The 21,138-nt window shown below is 44.8% G+C and overlaps 1 protein-coding gene across 1 annotated transcript in view; it reads right to left on the bottom strand.

Moving 5' to 3' along the window:
* Positions 1-20,250, bottom strand: part of Tpst (tyrosylprotein sulfotransferase) — a 329,702-nt gene extending 309,452 nt beyond the window's left edge. The window contains exon 1 of the mRNA XM_067100843.1: positions 20,107-20,250. The gene's annotated coding sequence lies outside the window, so the exon portion shown is untranslated. The remainder of the gene's footprint in view (positions 1-20,106) is intronic.
* Positions 20,251-21,138: the final 888 nt, after the last annotated feature.

The raw sequence follows: 21,138 nt of genomic DNA, 5'->3' as shown, positions 1-21,138 counted from the left end.
GCTGACACACTCCTGGAGGAGGACCTCCTTACACAGTCACGCTCTAACTGGCGTACGTAGGAATCGTAAGCCTTCCAATCAGAATCAGGCAACGACTCACACTCCTTGCAGCGATCATCCAACAAACAGACATGCCCCCTACATCTCATGCATACTGTGTGAGGGTCTACCGAAGCTTTCGGTAGCCTCACCTTACACTCCTTCACAACACACTCTGAAACTAGCAGAACTAGAACCAGACATCTTGTTCAAGAAAAAACCAAAACCAAAATCAAAACAGTCCACAGAAGCGTATGCCTATCCACAAATCCAAAGTCAAAAACCAAAGACAATCAGAATACTCAGTGGAAAAGTTTCCGAAAATCCAACGACGGAGGTAATGACAACAGGTGTTGACAATACCGGCAAGACAGAGAAAATCTGAACAGAAAATGGGAATGGTTCTGATACCCGCCTCCCAGCAGCGGGAATGGGTACTAACCACCACCCCAACTGCGTGTGCCGTAAGTTTCTGAATTTCTGTCGGTCCTTCGGAGAATACAGCTATATATATATTTGTCAGGTAAGTGTCTGTCGGAATTCTCAATTCAAGGTAAGAAAAAGGGTATTGGTTTATGGGAGTAGGGTATTCCCTCTCCCCACTACTGGAATAGATCAGTCTTCGTATAATGTTTGGACTTGTTTTAGATAGTGAAGTGACTTGTTTCTCCAGAAGGTGGTGTCAAGATACAAAATGCTACAGAGGTTGCTTGACCTAACTTTCAGAATCTTGTGGTATCTCGCTACATTCCATATGTGCTTCTTTATCAACTGTCTGATAAAATAAGACAGAGCATTCTTCAACATCTGTACAGAGGGGCTTTTGACTGATACCAGCCCTTCTAATTTCTCTCTTAACTCCTTTGTCCTTCCAGGTAGTGCCTTAGGCTCTTACCGGGCATAGGACTCTCTCTCTCTCCTCCCCTGTGATGTCCGTAAGATTCGAATCTCAAACGCTCTGGGCCAGGCTTTGTGATGGGCGTTCATTTTTGCAAGGAATCTAGTTGCAGTGAGGCAGGTTGCCTTGCCTTGTCTAAAACCTGTATTCTTGCTGAAGAATGTATCCTCACTAACTCTTTTAGCTGTGGCCAAACTGACCAAGAAAAGTTTTCATGAGGTCCTTTAAAGATGCTCTCTGTTTAACCTAATCCCCACATGAGGAACCTCAGGACCACGTCTAGGTTCCATGCTGGTGAGTTCTCTACTCTCTCCTTGAGTTTCAAGGATCTGGCTCCTGGAGATCCTTATGTTTGACAGGTAAGTTTCTGTGTCTAAAAACTGCTGCCAGCATGTTTCTATACCCCTTAATGGTAGGATGAAAATATATTTTTATGATAAAATAAAAGTTTTGTACATACTTACCCGCAGATATATACTTAGCTATAGTCTCCAGCGTTCCGACACAGAAATTCAAATTTCAGCAGCACACGCCGACAGGTAGGTCAGGTGATCTACCATACCACGCCCGCTGGGTGGCGGGAATAGGAACCATTCCGTTTTCTAATCAGATTTTCTCTTCCACCTGTCTCCTGAGGGGGAGGCTGGGAGGGCCATATCGATATATCTGCCCAAGTATGTAAAACTTTATTTTATCATAAAATATCATTTTGTACATGCAACTTACCCAATCAGATGTATATTAGCTGATTGGCACCCTTGGAGGAGGGCAAGAGACAGCCAAAAATCTAAAACGGGAAACAACATATGTTGTAGGAAAAACAAAAACCATGGTTCTTACCTGATTGGGCAGAAGACTTCATGGATACTGTCTATGAGTCTGCATGCCTCAAGAGCTTCAGCCCAAGTGACCTATGACTGACAGCCCTTCTGGATCATATCAATGGGGAAGACCCACTTACATGACAGAGCCTGTTATGGATCGTGTCAATGGGGATTAACCCACTTACAAGACAGAGCCCTCTACCTGAATCATATCAATGGGGGCTATCCTCTTACATGACAGAGCTAGGTAATAATAAAAACTACAAGGAGCTAACAACCAAAACCGACCACCTGACCAAGCCTAACCTTGTTAGTGATACGAGATGAAAAAGAGAGAGTATCTCAACACTCTCTTTTCAACCCGACCATAAAAACACAACCAACATTAAAGAAAACAACCAACTAGTTAGACTAAAAGATTAGCTTCAGCTCCTTGACCCAGCACCGAATCATGGATACGTAAGCTCCCAGAGAGAAGCACTTCTCATATGTCACACGAACATCTCTCAAATAATGAGAAGCAAACACTGATTACATCTCCAGTAATGAGAGTCCACAATAGACTGGAGGGACCAAGACTTCAGGAAAGCCAGAGAAGTAGCTATGGCTCTCACCTCAATGAGCATTCACTCTTAGGAGCTGTAAGTGGTTGTCCTTGCAAGAAAGATGAGCCTCCTTGATAACATCTCTAATGAAGAAAGCCTGGGCGTTCTTAGAAATTGCTCTTGAAGGATCCTTGAAAGAGCACCAAAGACTTTCAGTGTTGCCTCCGAGCTGTTTCTTTTTCTCCAGATAAAATCTAAGGCTTCTTACTGGACAGAGAGTGTGCTCTAGCTCTTGTCCTGAAATAGTGGAGAGTCCCTTGACCTCAAAACTCTAGGCCAAGGTTTGGAAGGGTTCTTGTTCTTTGCTAAGAAGAGAGGCTGAAAGGAGCAGATCATGGAGTCCTTCTTAAAGCGACAGAACCTTCCAAAGCTTGCAATGCTCAATCTTTTAGCAGAAGCAAGAGCAAAAAGAAACAACGATTTCTGGTTAAATCCCTGAAAGAGGCAGATCGAGGAGGCTCAAATTTATCTGACATTAAGAATTTTAAGACCACGTCCAAATTCCAGCTGGGAGGTCTAGGGACTTGTTTTTAGAAATCTCGAAAGACCTATAAGGTCATGAAGGTCCTTATTTTTTTAGGAGATGTTAAGACCTCTGTGTCTAAAAACTGAGGAAAGCATGCTTCTATATCCCTTGATGGTGGAAACCGCCAGATTACACTGTTCCTTTAGATAAAGAAGGAAATCCGCTATCTCCATTACAGAGGTACTGGAAGAGGACACTTTCTGAGCTCGACACCATCTCCTAAAGACTTCCCACTGACTGGTAGAGGCGCAAGGTAGAAGATCTTCTGGCTCTGGCAATAGCCCTCGCAGCCTTGGCGAAAAATCCCTTCGCTCTAACCAGTCCCCCGACAGTCTGAAGGCAGTTAGGTTTAGGAGCGGAAGGTTCTTGTGATATCTGTCCCAGTGGGGTTGTTTGAGAAGATCGGCTCCTGAGAGGGGCGACCTGGGAAAGTCTATCATCCATTCCAGTACCTCTGTGAACCAGTCTTGGGATGGCCAAAAGGAAGGGAGCGTCAGGGTGAGCTTGGTGCCCTTTGAAGAAATGAACTTTCTTATCACCTCCCCTAGGAATCTTGAACAGGGGAAAAACATGCCCGTCAGACCTTCCCAATCTAGGAGAAGGCCGTCCTATTGCTACTGCTCTGGGGTCCGAGATTGGGGAGCAGTAGTTCTCCAATCTCTTGTTCCAATGGGTGGCGAAGAGGTCGATAAGAGGTCTCCCACAGGAACCACAGCCTTTATAAACCTCTTGATGTAGAGACCATTCTGTGGGAAGCACCTGGTCTTTCCTGCTGAGCAGATCCGCTCTCCATTCCTTTCTCCTGAACAAATCTGGTGAGGAGAACGATGTTCACTCTCCCCGCCCATAACAGAAGGCTCCTTGCTGCGAATGTACAGGGAGAAGGAATGAGTCCTCCTTGCTTCCTGATATAAGCCAGGGCTGTGGTGTTGTCTGAATTTACAGGACTACTGACCCCTGACCAGACGTTCGAATCGGCAAGAGCTAGATGAATGGCTACTAGCTCCTTCTTGATGATGCCAGGACCTCTGATCTGTTTCCCAGGTGCCTGACACTTCTTCCGAGCCTAGTGTTGCTCCCCAACCCGACTCGGACGCGTCTGAGAACAACACTAGGCGAGGGTCGGCGGTTGAAGAGGAATTCCTAGACCCAGTTTCTGAAGGTCTAACCACCAACGGAGATGTTCCTTTACTGATTTGTAATCTGAAGGAGTCTGACAACTCTTGGGACTTCCGATCCCAAGATTTTTCAGGAAGAACTGTAGAGGTCTTAGGTGAAGCCTTCCCTAGAGAAACAAACTGTTCCAGCGAGGAAATGGTCCCAGCAGACTCATCCATTCCCTTGCCGAACATCTGTCTTTCCTAGAAAGTCTGTCACCTTTTGAAGAGGCAGCGTTCCCTTCTTTCCAGGGAGGGAACGCCGAAACCCGAGAATCCATCAAGAATCCCCAGGTAGACAATTTCCTGCTGAGGAATCATCTGAGACTTCTCGAGGTTCACAAGAAGTCCTAGAGACTGAACCAGTCTTAATGTAATGAGAAAGGTCCTCCAGACAACGGTTTTCTCGAATTGGCCGAATCAGCCAATCGTCGAGATACAAGGAAATCCTCACCCCTTCCAAATGCAACCAGTGAGCTATTCCTGAGATGGTGCGTGAACACTTGGGAGCTGTGGAAAGTCCGAAGCACAGAGCCTGAACTGGAAGGTTCTTCCGCCAACCATGAACCTTAGGAACTTCCTGGAGGAGGGATGGATGGGAACGTGGAAGTAAGCATCCTGAAGGTCCAGGACACCATCCATCTCCTGACGAAGAGACGACAGAACTGAGGACGCTGCGTCTCCATAGAGAACTTCTTCTTTATGACGAACGAGTTCAGGGAGCTCATCCAATACCGGTCTCCAGCCTCCCGAAGTTTTGGCACTAGAAAAACGATTGTAAAATCCGGGAGTGAAGATCTTGCACCGGTTCTATGGCAGCCTTGCTGAGCATTTGCTCGATGGCTAGCAGAAGGGCTTGCCTCGCACAGGATCCTTGTATCTCGCCGATAACTCCTCTGGAGTTGTTGTCAAGGGAGGCTTTCAGATGAAGGGAATGAGGTAACCCTTCCTCAAGATAGAGAGGGACCATTCACCGCCCTTCTGTGCCCAGGCTTCGGCGAACTTCAGAAGTCTGGCACCTACTGGCGTCTGGAGGACTTGCTTCTCACTTGGACTTCCTGGCAGGGAGTCCTGAAGGTCTTGATCTTTTTCAGGTCTCGCCTCTGATAGACCTGGATCCTGAAAGGGCTCCTGAAGGGGGCCTTCTCCTTCTTAGCAAGGGAGCAGTAGATCTCATCCTTTTAGGCGACTGCGCTAGCAGATCCTGAAGCTTTCTCAGACAAAGAACGAGAGACCTCCTTAACAGTCTCCTGTGGGAAAGATGGCTTGACAGCGGAGGAGTACAAGAGGAAGACCTCTGGAGAGGAGAAACCGATTTGGAGAGAAAGCACTGAGGACTGATCTCTTCTTAAGCAGGCCAGTGCCGAACAGGGAAGCGATCTCCAGAGAGCCGTCCTTAACAGCCTTGTCCAAGCAAGACAACACACTGCTGAGGTCCTCCATACTGACCGAGTCCTCTTCAAGACTCCTCTTAGCTAAGGCCCCTAGAGACCAGTCCATAAAGTTAAAACTTCTAGAAAGCGGAAAAGGCCCTTGGGAAATGATCCAATTCACATAGTCCCCAAGAAGCCTTGGCCCGAATGCTTGAAGTCTTCTGGAAGAATCCACTAGAAGAGAAGTCTGAGCCAGCCGATGAGGGGAGGAGCTAACCCCATCGGGTTCATTAATCTCGTACCACATTCCCGCTCTGCCCGAAAGCCTAGAGAGGCAAGGAGGAAGACAGTCTTGCGGCATCCTTCTTGAAGAGAGAGCCACTCTCCGAAGCCCTTAAAGCGCCTTCTTCATCGAGATCGTCGGTCGCATCTTAACCAAGAGGAAGACTTGAGGCCTTGGTGCTCGAAAGCATGGAGCCAGGAGGAGGAGGAGAAGCGGCTTGAGGGATTCTCCATACTCCTGAACAAGCAAAGCTGTTAACCTCTTATAATCTGAAGCGTTGATATCCTTGGGGATTCGTCCTCCGATAACACTTCCAGGCCTGCAGGAGGAGGAACGTTTGGAAGCAGGCACTTTCCAGAAGAAGAGCGCCTGGGAGAGGAGCCTTTGTCCACTGATGAGCGATGATCCGAGAAAAAGCGCCTGCTAGATGACTGGCGCCTGACAGGAGAAGAGGCTCGAGCGGTAGAGGAGCCCTTACTAGGAGAGAGGCGCCTACCAGAAGGAGGGAGGCTGGGGAGGAGCTTCTCGAGGCGAAGAACGAGACTGGCGAGAAGAGCGTTTCACTGGGGGAGAAAGCATCTCCAACAGGAGAAGACCCGGCACGATAGCGAGCGCGGCGCCTGGGAGGAGAGGTGCTATCCGCTGATGAAGAGCGCCTACAAGGAGAGGAGTGCCTGGAAGGAGAGGAGCGCCTGGAAGGAGAGGAGCGCCTGGAAGGAGGGCGCCTGCTGCTGGAGGGCGCTTAACAGGAGAAGAGCGCTACAGAAGATGACTTGCTGGGAGAAAAGTGTCTCTTGGAGGACTTGATCGGAAGAGAGGCATCCTTCCTAAGAAGAGCTCTTTGATAAAGAGCCAGCAAGAGCAACAAGCTGAGCCTGGAGGCCCACCAGGATCTGCTTAGGTGGACTCCTGACCACCAGATGAAGAGGAGGGAGATCTTGAGTTCTCTTCTTAGCAACGGGAGAACCCTCAGGGAAGCGCTCAGGGCTGGAGTCCAATCGTCTCCTCTATGAGCCTTCAAGTCCTCTTCAAAGGGCGCGACTCCTCGAACTCAACCACGCTTGGGCGAAGAAGAGCATGAAGACGAAACACTTCTTCAAGATCCCTTTTCTCTGACCGTCTAAGGCAGCCTGGGGCCGCGTCAACAGGCGCTGCGAGGAGGCGCCTGACGTTAAGTGCTCTTCATCCCCCTTGGCTGTCGACATTCCTCCTCCACTGGGTCTGGGAGTTTGGAAGAGGTCTGGCCTAGGAGCAATGCGGGAGGTCAGACGCCCCTCCACTACACTGGGGACACTACACACATCACTATCACTTCTCACTTTCTTTTCCTCCAAAGCACGCATCTGCAACTGCATCTTGCGGATCGTGGCCTTCATTGCAGCCATCTCCGACAGAAATCCACATGTTCGGCGAAGGGTGAAGGAGCTGAAACAACAGGAGTGACAGGCGAATCTGGAAGAGTGTTAGGTTCTAATTCTACCTCCTTAGAAAGAGACCTACTTGAGCTCCTAGAAGAAGCCTTCCTAACTCTATCCTTCTCCAACTTGCGTACATAAGAGTTCAAAGCCTTCCATTCCAGATCAGTGAGATTCTCGCATTCAACACAAGTGTTATCAATCGAAACAATCATTCCCCTACACCTCGAACACAGTATGAGGATCTGCGGAAGCTTTACGTAGTCTCACCTACAATCAGACCTAACACACACACGAAACACTGGTGCAACACTCTGATCAGACATTCTTACAGAAAAATCCAAAGCCAAAATCAAAATCAATCCCACAAAAGTGTATGCCAAGCCAAAGATCCAATCGTCACCAAAGGTCAGTCCAAAATAATCCTCAGCAAGCGAAAAATGAAAATCTAAGCAGGAGGAACCAACAACAGATGTTGCCGGAACCAGCGACAGAGTAAATCTGATTAGAAAAGAGAATGGTTCTATTCCGCCACCCAGCGGTGGAGTATGGTAGATCACCTGACCTACCTAATAGCGTGTGCCTTGAAAATTTGAATTTCTGTCGGGAACATAGGAGACTATAGCTAAGTATATATCTGACACATTAAGTTGCATGTACAAAATTAAGCTTCCTCTTAAGGTGTAGCAGGAAGTCCGCTATTTGGGTTTACAGAGGCACTGGAAGAGGACACATGGTTGTTCTTGCACCATCCTCTAAATACCTCCCACTTGGATTGGTATACCTTAATGGTGGATGACCTTGCTCTTGCGATGGCACCAGCTGCCTCCTTCAAAAACCTCTAGCTCTTGTGAGTTTTCGATAGTCTGAAAGCAGTTACTTGTAGCGCTTGGAGGTTTTGGTGATATCTTTCCAAGTGGGGTTGTTTGAGTAGATCTACTCTCTGAGGTAGGCTCCTCGGGATGTCCACCATCCATTCCAGTACCTCTGTGAACCAATCTCTTGTCGGCCAGTAAGGGGCCACAAGGGTCATTCCTGGTCCCCTTATTGTGACAAATTTTTGCAGTACCCTGTATTATCTTGAAAGGGGGAAATGCATACGTCCAAAGTTGGACCAGTTCATCAGGAATGCATCTATGTATGTCGCCTCGGGATCTGGTATGGGAGAGCAGTAAGTTTCCAGCCTCTTCGTTTGCACTGTGGCGAAGAGATCTATGCACGGACGTCCCCAAAGTCGCCACATGCTTCTGCAGACGTCCTGATGTAGCGTCCATTCTGTTGAGAGGACTTGATTTTTCCTGCTCAGAATGTCCGCCCTCACACTTTTCTCCCCTTGGATAAAGCGGGTTACTAGTTTGACATTCTTCTCCTTTGCCCAGAGAAGAAGTTCTCTTGCTGTCTTGTATAGAGACCTGGAGTGAATGCCCCCTTGTTTGCTGATGTAGGCCACACTGTCGTGTTGTCAGCGTTGACCTGCACCTCTCTGTTCTCCACTATGTGTTCGAACTCCCTGAGGGCTAGAAGGATTGCAATTAGTTCCTTCTGGTTGATGTGCCACTTCTCCTGCTCTCTGGTCCAGGAGCCCGAGACTTCTTCCTTCTCTAGTGTTGCTTCCCATCCTGAGTCCGACGTGTCGGAGAACAACACTAGGTCTGGGTTCCTCTGATGTAGAGAAAGGCCCTCCTGGAGCTTGACGGGGTCGTTCCACCACTCTAAATACGGCCTTATTGGTTCTGAAATGGGGATGCACTTGGTCTCCAGTTCTATTTCCTTGTCCCAGTTCTGATTTAGATGAAACTGTAATGGGCGTAGATTCAGCCTTCACAAGGAGACCAACTTTTCTAGCGAGGAAAGGGTCCTCAGCAGACTCATCCATTCCCTCGCCGAGCATGTCTGTCCCTTTAGAAAGTCCTAAAGTTTTCCTAAGGCTTGTTCCGTCCTTGCTACGGACGGAAAAGCCCGAAAAATCCTGACTCTGAATCTTCATCCCAGGTACAGAACCTCTTGGGATGGGATCAGCTGAGATTTCTCTCTGTTTATCCATAGACCTAATTCCTCCGATAACTGTATCGTGGTCTGAAGATCCTCCAGGCAGCATGTGGGGAAGCTCTGAGGAGCCAGTCGTCTAAGTACAAGGAGATTCTGATACCTCTCGTGTGAAGAAAACCTGCTACATTGGTCATCAGCCTTGTGAAAATCTGTGGAGCGGTGCCAGGGCTGAAACAGAGAGCCCGAAACTGGAATACCTTTCCCCTGTGGGCCAACCTCAGATATTTCTTGGAGCTCAGGTGTATGGGAAGTGAAAATGCGCATCCTGGAGGCAGGTCAGTGAGACTATCCAGTCGTGCTGTCTGACTGCTGCTGAACCCGATTTTATCGTTTCCATTGTGAACTTTTTCTGCACAAAAACGTTGAGTGCACTCCACGTCTAGCACCGGTCTCAACCCCTGAGCTTTTTGGGGACCAGGAATAACCGATTGTGAATCCTGGGGATTCCAGATCTTGAACCCTCTCTATGGCCTCCTTTTGCAACATCATAGACACTTGTTGTTGTAGAGCCTCTGCCTTGGATCTGTCGTTGTATTTGGTTGAGAGGTCTATTGGTCTTGCTGCTAGAGGGGGTCTTCTCAGGAAAGGGATCCTGTACCCCTCTTTGAGTAACTGAATGGACCATGGGTCCGCTCCTCTTTTCTCCCACACTTGCCAGAAGTTGGTCAGTCTGGCTCCTACCGCTGTCTGAAGGTGCTTCACTCCGACTCTGGCTCTTCCTTGCCTGGAGCCTCTCTTTGTTGTTCTTTTACCAGCGGGTCTCGTATTTCCTCTACTGTTGGATTTTCCACGAAAGGGCTGAGTCACAGGAGCTTTTCCTTTATGCTGTCTTCGTTATTAGATCTTGTGTGGCCTTTTGTGCTAAGGCCGAAGTAATGTCTTTAACTATTTCCTGCGGGAACAGATGTGAAGATAGCAGAGCATAAAGAAGTTCCGACTTCTGAAAAGGGTGACCCCATTAGACAGAAAAAGAACAAAAGATGGGCTCTTTTCTTCAAGATGCCTGCTGAAAAAAAAGAGCCGCTAGTTCGTTGTTGCACCATCTCTGATTGCCTTATCCATACAGGACATGAGGTGAATAAGCTCCTCTGTGCCTGTGTTCTTAAAGTCTTCCATCTTCCCCAAGGCTCCCAGGGTCCAGTCAAAAGTTAAAGACCTCAAAGGCCCTGAAGATGCCCTTGAGGAGGTGGTCCATCTCCAATGGAGCAAAACACTTCCTTTCCCATGGCTGCCGTGGCGGCGTCTCTGAGACTAGAGAAGTCCCCCTGGGATGAGGCAGGAACTCCCAGGCCAAAGAGCTTCTCCAGTCTGCGTACCAAATGCTTTCGATCTGGGCGCTAGTCTGGCCGAGGGAAAGAGAGAACACGGTTTGGCCTTGATCCTTCTTAGTGGCCATCAATCCTGCATGGTCTTCAATGCTCGGTTGGAAGAGTGAGACATAATCATCTTCGTAAACACTTGCCTTCTTCAAGTCTTCCTTAAAGTAAATTGAGAAAAGAGATCGAGGGGCAGCTGGCACAAAAGTTCTCGGAAAAGTTCGTAAATACTGACATCAGTTTCTTTAAGTCCGGCGGGTGTTTCTCTTCGTCGGTAACCGTCTAAATGAACGTCTGGAGAAGGAGAGAGATGGCCGTCCACATCATCCGACTGCTTGGCGTTACGAGTGGCGGCGTCGCTTACTGGATGCATTATCGAGCTGTCAGAGCACTTGGCTATATCGTCCTGGCGTCCAGCCTCTCGGCGCTTGGCGTCCTGGCGTCCGTTCCCTTGACGTGCTACTGTTTGGCGCTTGTGGTGTTCGATTCTGGGCGCTTGGCGCCAGTGCATCCAGCGTCAGAGCGCCTCTGCGTCCTGTCGTCACAAACTTCTGAAGCTTGACGTTTGGTGCTCTAATGCTGGGCGGCAGCGCCAGTGCATCCTGCGTCCTGAGCTACCTCCCGTCTTGGCTTCCAGCATCTTGACGCCTGACGCCTGACATCCAATGCTTTGGCGCACCGTCTTGGCGTCCAGTTCATGGCGCTTGCCGTCATGGTGTTTCACTCCTAGGCTTGAGCGCAGTGCATCCCGGCGCCTAGAGTTTTCATTTTCCACTCGTTCAGCGTCTTGAACATCTGGGCGTCTCGAAGCTTTAGCTGGGCGTCTGCTATCCTTCTTCTCTCTGCCTGGTTGCCCGCTTTGCACCAGAAAGACAAAGTCTGCTGCATATTTTGCAGTAAAGCTATCTCTGCGGGCTTCCTGCTGCTGCTGGGGACAGGCTGGGGAAGCCTCAACTCGTGAATTACTTCTTTCTCATCGTCTAGAATGGATTGTGGTGAGGGTTCAGCAGACGAGTACCAATCCGAAGGAGGAGCATGTACGGAAGGCAGCAATGCGTCCACCACACTCTTGCTGCCTGGCTTCCTGACTGAACAGGACTGTCTACGTTTGCTCTTGGCAGGAGAGCTGCCCTTGGAGCTAGAGGGGGGCGCTCCGGGCTGCTCCGTGGCTACAACCTGGAGCCTGTGAGAAGTCTCATCATGATGTCCCTCAATAGGGTAACTTCCTCTTGAGGTCTCGACTCCCGGCATGACGCCTTGCCCGTCTGGGGACTGTGTGGATCGACGACGAGAGTACAACATTACCTGGCCTTTCCTATGGCGGGGTGAGCGTCCTGGGGCGTCAACAGGAGCAGCTTCGAGGGGACGACCGCTCGGGGAGCCAAAACCTCTCGCCTCCCTTCGCCTGTTGACTTTCCTTCTCCCAGGGTTGGGGAGCTTGGAAGAGGCTAGGAGCACGACAGGTCGGCGGTCGCACCCTCCACTGCACTTGCACTAACAACGGCACTAACACTTGTACTTTTTAGATTTCTCATTATGCGACCACATATTATCCCTGTCATCTGTGAGGGGATTTTACCTGTTGGCCCAGGGCCTGAATGGCGCCATCATATCTTTAAGTGTTGTCTTTACCTGTTTCAGTAGGGGTTCAGAGACTACCACTACAGGAGAAGGATCAATAGGTAGTTAGCAAGGGGCAAAGAATTAACTATTCCTGGTTATCCCTAGAAGAGCGAGACATAGTGCTCTTGGCTCTTCTGAGCCGGTCTCTTTCAAGCTTTCTCACATACCGACTATAATCAATCCATTCCCGTTCAGATAGAACCAAACATTCATCATCTATCGTCAACTCACAACTTTTACCTACACTTCACACATACTGAGTGGGGATCCAGGAGGAGAAGAGCAAGCCGGGTCTTACATCCCCACACACATTCTCACACTTTCGATGAAGAGTCAGACATGTTGTAAGAAATTCCAAAAGCAAATCCAAAAAACGAGCAAAAGTCAAAGCCAAAATGTACTTCACAAAATAAGTTCTGAAAAACACAGGCTACGGCGAGATTCCAATGATTTACCGGCACAGCGGCAGGAAGATCTGAGGAATAGTTGGAATAGTTCCAGGTACCTGGGTAGAGGGGCGATGCGTGGTTCACCTGACTACCGATCGGCGATTGCCGTGAGTTTTTGAAATTCTGCCGTGGCGACAGGGACTTAAGCTATATATATATAACTACCAGGTAAGTTAGATGTTTGAAATAAAAGGATTCAGAGTCACTGGGGCATATTCTCACCAAGGAAGCTGGTGAATGCCTCTTTTCCTTCCTCCCCTTGCCAAACTTCTCCCGCTGCAGAACAGAACAACCAGCACACCAAGTTTCTGTCTTCCCCCTACAAAAAGAACACAAGAGCATTACCACTGTGGGAGGTATGCAGCATCTGCAAGAATGCTAACACCCCTCATAGTAGCATTCATCATGTTTTTTTCTCCCGGTGAAAAACCAAGAATAAAAAAAGTCAAAACACACAAAAGCACATAACCAATGAAGGGTAGCAGGCTATTCACCAAAATTTTCCAACTGCACATGTAGACAGCAAGCAAAGCACATCTGCCCTAATCGTTGGCTGAAAAAATAGTACAGGCAGTCCCTGGTTATCGGTGGGGGTTCCGTTCCCAACAGCATAACGATAACCGAAAATCGGCGATAATAGCGATGATATCCGGTTATCAGCGGCACCAATAAGTGGGGATCAGTGCATATGGGTGCCAAAAATCAAATTACCGTCGTCACTAGACAAACGCTGTAAAACCGGATAGCTGATAACCGGGTACTGCCTGTATGCTGACTTCAGGTGAGTGAGGGGTATTTCTCCACTCACCCCCCAATCTCCGCCAGCCATCTGCATTTTTACCAAGTTCGACAACCACTCCAGCCGAAAGAAAAAGTGACCACTGACATTAGGTGAGTGAGGGGTATTCTTCCATTCACCCCATAAGCCCCAGCTAAGGACCTAGTTACCAAGGTCAACAACCAATCCAGCTCGCACCCAAGGTACTCCTATATATAAAGGACAATGGTTTGTATTTCTATAGGAATAACTACCAAAATGAATACCATAAATATTCAAAACAAAAATTTTGCATGAAATTTTGTAAGAGCTAAAATAATTCAAGGAATAATGTACCCTCATTTCCACAGGATGTAAATGTAACGGAGACTTGTAAGAGCTAAAATAATTCAAGGAACAATGTACCCTCATTTCCAGAGGAGGTAAATGTAACGGAGACGGCTGCACAAAGATACCGTTTATTGACAATTTTTTGACTGAATATAAAAAATTGTGTATATAATGCAGCACAGGTGAGATAACTTGAGAAATTTACCAAGATAGTGAAAATTTACCATCTTTTGTTTATGTTTTTACTTACATCCCCGGCAGGCTGGTACCACTGTAAACACAGCACCCGACAAAGGTTCTGCTGTGTTTAGTACCAGCCTCTCTGGGATGATGTAAAAACATAAACTAAAGATAGTAATTTTTCATTATCAGCATATAACTCAGATTATCTCAACTGTACTGCATTATACACTATACACATTTTTCTGCAGTTTAGCCAAAAAATTATATTAGTAAACAATATCTTCATGCAGACACCTCTTTTAAATTTACCCCACATGAAATCAATATGATTCAAAATACATCAGCCATTGTTTCCCACACTGCACTAGAAAAAAAATTCAATCCAGAGCCCCACTTGCACGAATGTCAAAACATAAACAAAGAACACAGAACTGGTCTGGGTGGGTAACAACGGGTGACAGCATTCATCAGTAAATACCTAGGTAACAAGGAAATTTGAGACAGACTTCAGTATGATTTTCATGAGACTTAAGAACACAGAAAAAATTCAATATCATGAGCTGGTACTAAAGTAAAAAGACATCAAGACAGTAACTAATCTTATGTCTCTTATCAACAACTTGTAATTCTGAGGAAGAGCTCTGCAAGGAGATAATGTTTATTAATGAAATTTTTTTTTACTAAACAACACAGAAAAGGGTGTATAGTATACAATGCAGTACAGATAAGGTAACTCGAAAAATTCACAGAAACAATCTGAGACATTTACTGTCTTTTGTTAATCTTTTTACATTAATCCCTAAATGGCTGGTTCTAAACATGGCATCCTGGAGAGGCCTTTCTGCGTAAAGACATAAACAACAGATCGTAAATTTCTCACATTATTTCAGCAAATTCTCAAGTTATCTCTGCTGTACTGCATCATATACACCTTCTTCTATATTCAGTCAAAAAATTTCATTAATAAACAATATCTCCACGTGGAGTTACTTAGAATTACCTGACAGTTTCTTAAGATTTTAGCACAGAAAAAATGCCACAAGTTATGGTCCTACTGATAAAACAAAAATGGCAATAAGTTTATATATAGACCAGATACACTATGTGCTGTAACCTAACATGACATTTTCATGATAAAGTTTTATATATACAGTACTTCCCAAGTAATTACACAGCTAAGTATTCTACCTCACGTGGCAACTTTTTTAATTTCACGGTAGTGCTTTTTAATTGTTTTACCTAGGTGACAGCTCCAACTAGGGATTGTCGTTTTGGAGCTTTTTCTTTGTCCTGGGATTCCGGGATAAAATTAGTCCTAATCCCGGGGTCCCGGGAATTCCCGGGATTTTCAATTGTCTAAAATTACACATTATACCTTGTTTCCCTTTGGAAGTTTGATGTGCTTAGCCTTACTAGATATGCAGAAACATTGCAACAGATTGACTGTCTTATTAATTCCCACTAATGTTTAATTACAGCATACACTTTGTTTATCCACAAAGTAAGAGGAATAAGAACAAAATTTAAAATATATGCTTTGTTTACTATTTTATTTTTATTCTGCTTCCAAATTCAATGCGAATGAAAATGTAAATTATAGTTCATTATCACTGATAAAAAAAAATACATTTGTTTTCGTTTATACTTAGTGAAATGAAAAGAGTACTTAATGATAGAAAATGTAGTAAAAATAAATGGTGCGGGGGAGCAGGACACTGGCCTCAGTCTAGGAAAGCCGATGGGACGAGCAGCCACCTCCTCCACTTGCACTGCACTATCACTTTGCACTTTCACTGAAAACAGTTTTTGTAAAATCCCTTAAACAGAATTCCCCAATTCAGTCACATCCCCAACAACTATATTAATTATCTTATCAATTCTAACTTCGAGACTGGCAATGGTATTAGGATTGGAAGCAAGGGAGCCAGGCACAGGAGTAGACAGATGTACAGTAGGAGGGCCAGTATTAGGAGAGAAAGTAGGAATAGGAGACGAAAGGGGGAGATAACAGGGCTAACCTCTAAGCTAGGCCTACGTGTAGCCTCTAAGCTCATAGAGTGTTTCTCGGCTCTAAGCCGCCTTCCTTTCTATCTTTCTCTAACTTGCCTAAATGAGAGTTTAAAACTTCCCATTGGTTACTATCCCACACAACACATTCAATACAGGTTTTATCTACACTGCAAACTTGCCCCTAAAACTCATGCAGACTGTATGAGAATCAATACATGCTTTAAGTAACCTAGCCTTACAGCCTATGCCACTGCAATAGCGAACTAGAACCACTAGAATCTGACATAATGCTGAGAAAAGCTGGTCCAAATTCTAACAAAAGACTAACTATAGTCTGTGCTAACGAAAACAAAACGGTGTACTTCACCGAAAGTATGAAATAACAACTGCAAATCTAATCAAAGCTGCTGCAAATGGCCGCGATGTTGACACCACGGCGGCAAAAATGAATTGTCGACTGGCTGCCGTGTGGTTCCAATGTTCCCTGTAGAGGGCGAGGCTGTCACCTAGGTAAAACAGTCAAAAAGCGGTACCGCGAAATTCATGAAGTTGCCACACAAGGTAGATTACTTAGCTGTGTAATTACTTGGTAAGTTACTTGTATAAAAAATATGCATGAAGCAATCAATACATCTCAGGCAGCCTAATGACTGATATGTTATGGGGTCAGCTTAAGCTCACAGCCAACTTTCCAGTAACCAAATTATAGGACACCTTGCCAATCAATGAACTTCATAGGCACAGACTACAATTACCAAAGAAAGTGATGTCAGTTAGCTGGTAGATTTGTAAACTACACTAACTGTACAATCTATTAGGCTACAGGGTACAAGTAAAGGAGAAGGCTGCAAGATATCCCTTACTGATATAATTTTTTGGCTAAACAATGTAGTAAATGGTATATATAATGCAGTACAGGTGAGATATGAGAAAATTACCGATATAATCAGAAATCTGCCATCTTTTGCAGTGTTTTTACTCTAATCCAAGAATGCCTTGTACTAAACATGGTACGAGCTCCACTGGACACGTTATTTGGTACCAGCCCCTCAGTGAGTAAAGTAAAAATACAGACAAAAGATAGTAGGAAGGAAGAGTATTGCATATAGGCCAAAGGCCTAGCACTGGGATCAATAAGGTCATCCAGCGCTGAAACAGAAATTGAGAGAAAGGTTTGAAAGGTATAACAGGAGGAAAAGATGGTGAATTTCTCAATATCTCGGTAATTTTCTCGTATTACCTCACCTATAATGCATTATATACACCATTTTCTACATTGTTTAGCTAAAATATATAAAAAAAATATATATTCATGCAGCCATCACCTTTACAGTTACCAGTTAAGAGTCCTAGGCCAAACAATGATTGGGCCTGGCTTAAGAGAACATTGGGGTGACTGTAATGGATTGATTTTGGTCTTGCCTAGTTAAGGTTATGTAAAACTGAAGACTACTACCATGGCCTGGTCTCTGCCAGTTGCCAACCGGAATATTTACCACCCTTTATTTCTTTTTTTTTTTATATTTAAGTCTTTTGTTGCTCTTTATGGTATTTGCCATCTTATACTTATGTCCTTATATGCATCACCAGAGGGCTGGTTCTACACAGAGCAACCATTTTGCACATAAACTGGCAGTTATCTTAACACGGGGGAGAGTGGTCTTCGTTTACCAAGGTTAGCACTGTCAAAAGGGAATTAGAGTTGCTCACACTATTTCTGACGGGTACAATTTTACTTAAACATTATTGCATTTTGGACTTGAAAATATCATTTTCCTACATTTTAATGTGTGCTTTGAATACTTCTGATGTTTGTTTCATAAGCAAATAACCTAACCAACACATAAACCCTAAGGTACCAAGTCCAGTAAATCTGAATACTACTACTGTTGCCCAGTTCCCAGTAGTCGCTGATCAGAAAATTGATAAAACTAAGGGGTAATTGCACAGACCTTGGAAACTGATTTTTCCTAAGCTTTTAGAGTTGCTCATTAAGGAGGTGGTGTTGTTCATTGTCAGTCAGTTATTATTAACTTCATATCTACCCAACATGGTTGGGGACCCAGGGTTTTGGACTGCCTTGATGTTGTTATGGAATGGTTTCGTGCATGCTTAAGTCATTGGGGAGCCATATGTTCAAGAGGGGATTGGCTAAGGAAACCTATTATGAAAGGAGCTATATTAAACTAACACACTCTAACCTAACCTAACCTAGTAGGTCGTGTTACTTAGCTGGGGGCTCTGCTCGCTGGACCCCTTGGGTGAAGGAAACTGCACTTTTTACCAAAAGCTTCCCAGCATACAATAACATATCAGTTCTGATGTTAATTACAGGTGGTTCCCAACCTTTTTTTGGCCATGCCTCACCTGATCACCTCAAAAATCCTGATGCTCCCAGTGCTGATATATAATTCTTATTATTCAAAAAGTGAACTCCTATTCACATGGAGGCAGCCTAAATGGCCATTAACTTGGTTTAAACAAGCTTCCAAAGAACTTGGTCTCCATGGAAGAAAAGAATAAAAGAACAAAAGGACAGTGAGAAAGAAATTACTAAGAATTAAAATATCTGTGGATATTCTCATACAAAAACAGCAGATAGTTTCAAAATTTACAGTAGAGAACTGAAATGAATAATATAAAATAATTCGAATTTAAGCTTTTTTTCTGTAACACTGATCATTTGAATTACTTGCTAAAAAAAATTCACCTTTAATAACTCATTCTTGGATTGCCCACCCTTAAAAACCAAATTGACCCCTATCACATTGGTAACCACTGGATTAATCACAGTCGACTGACAAAAAATAATGATGAATTGTTAATAAGCACCCAAATTGCTACTTGAAAAGTCAATTTCCAAGGTAATACCTGATGTGGAGCAACCCCATAGTTCTACCAAGTTGCTAATTGTGAATTTACCCTTTCATTTTTGGCACTCAAAGTCTAATTAACATGTAATTATTATAAGTCATTCCAGCAAAGGGTTTTCATACCTGATCTTCACAAGACGCAGCGAATTATGCGTCTCTTTTGAGCGGTTCATATACCGTCCGGCCAAGTGCAGTAACTTATTGCGTATATGGGTACCCAACACCCACCCCGGGGCCAGTGCTAAACACGGTGAAGGACATTCCATTGGCCGACAACAGAGCAGATGCACCGCCAATATCAGAACCCTAAATGTATAAAAACCAGTTGAAAAGGTAAAAACACAGCGCAATTTTGAGCATACACTGGTAAGGCTAATTACAAACCCTAGCATACATGCGCACAGTAGAAGTCTTCAATTTTACCCCAGGTCCTTACCCTAATGCATAACAGGCTATTGGTCTGAAAACATTAGATAGGCTTACCTTAATCTGAATAAGATTTATAATGATATTATCCTTGTATTTCACTTGCTGTGTGCTTACTCTCACCCTGCTTTCCCACTGTGGTCCCCCGAATAACCTAGGCCTAGGTGGTGATTACAGTCCGTTAGTCCAAAGGTCCAATAGTCGTAGGTCTAAGCTGGCATTCCGAAGCAAGCGGCCCCCACCCCCGCCTCCATAGCTAGCTGTCGGCAAGAATTGTAACAGTAAAGCACCCCTAAGTGCGTTATGTTAGTATTTTTTTATGGTGTTTACTGGTTACAATTTTTGCGTCTTAGCTATTGAGGGGTGGGGGCTGATTAGTCCGTCGGACTATCAGGCCTTCTGACTTTCGGACTATCGGACCTGCTGACTTTCGGGCCTTCGGACTATAGGGCGGTCACCTAGGTGGTAGCATATAGCATAAAGGTGAGGTTCCCTATCGCTTGGGGTACATGGAGCCTGTTACTAGCAGAAAGCAAAAGTCGCAAACGTTCATAACACAAGTTAAGACATTTGAAACCAATGCTTCTAATTTATAGTCAAATTGGGCCATTCACTGGTCGCAGCCAGCTGAGAGCTGACCAAAGGTTGATTTCGACAACGATACATCTTCACCTAACCTCAACTAATACCGTCAAGGTTTCAACGTTGACATTTCATCTACAAAGTGCATACACGTTCTACAAGATATATTTTGGCAAATACACAAATTTCCTGGTGATACAAGCTGTGGTCAAGTGACATTACGCAGCGTAACCTGGCATCATGGTTATCAATAAGCCGAAACCCGACTACTTTTCTAGCCTCTGATGAACACGTCATTCATTCAACATTATTGTAATCTTTAGCATACAATGCATACTGAACGGAAAGGTGCATTCTTGTTACTTACGTATTCTCTACGTATCGGGATTTGGATAATTTTCCCGCCCAACTGGAGCGCTCATCTCACTTTGCCCTAGCCTGTACAATGGCGTTTGCAAACAATGTGTTCGAGCAGTTTGCTTTTCACTTTAAATAAAACTGTTGCCAGCAAACATTTAAAGATTGTCGATTTCATCAGAATGAAGTAGATTAGAGACAACTAAACCCCCATCTTATCACTTTTCTCAAAGACAATAATCTAGACTAAATTACCACCACAAATCCTGGTGATTATTAACGAAAGAGGAAAACGAACACAAAGTATGGTACTTTACGGTCTGTTGGGACAAACTATTTTTCACCATTCATACATCATAAGAAATAATTTGTCTCTATTTTACATACATGTTTCGAAAGATTTCTTTACTTATAAAAAATTATTTGATTGTCTACATGGCTTGTAGGTATCATCGTTACGTTTACCGGTTAATATTTTTTTATATATATAGTTCTGATAATGCCGGTACTTAAAATTTGGTTGTTTATTTCATACATGCATCGAATATGAAATATTTCCACGGTTTCATGCTTACACTTATGAATCATTTCATTTCTATAGGAATACGTGACAGTTTCAACTGCAATGTTATTTTTGCACAATTTGGCTTAAACTTTTTAACATTTTACAAATAAGTATCAAACATGGTGAATATCAAAATATTTAAACATCAATTAAAACATTCATGTTAATTGACATCCACCACATTGCGACCAAAAACATCCGGGACTCCGGGGAACTCAACGACTCTGCCGCGAATCTTGACGCTCTCCCCAAGACGTTAATTCGACCTACTTTTGTGTGGGGGAGACTGGCCATGCCCTGCCGGAGGCGGGTCTTTTAAAACTAGTTATTCATTTGAAAAGGAGAATAAATTGACCAGCATGCTGCATGTTGTATCAGACCAAAAATTTGGGCTATGTAAATAACATTGTGTTTGAAGGTACTGAACTTTTTCGCAGTGGGACCAGATAGAAAGAGATTAGGATTACACCAGTAACA

This window comes from Macrobrachium rosenbergii, chromosome 56 (genome assembly GCF_040412425.1).
Source record: "Macrobrachium rosenbergii isolate ZJJX-2024 chromosome 56, ASM4041242v1, whole genome shotgun sequence".
Taxonomy (NCBI): Eukaryota; Metazoa; Arthropoda; class Malacostraca; order Decapoda; family Palaemonidae; genus Macrobrachium; species Macrobrachium rosenbergii.
This window is presented reverse-complemented; position numbering and strand designations above follow the sequence as displayed.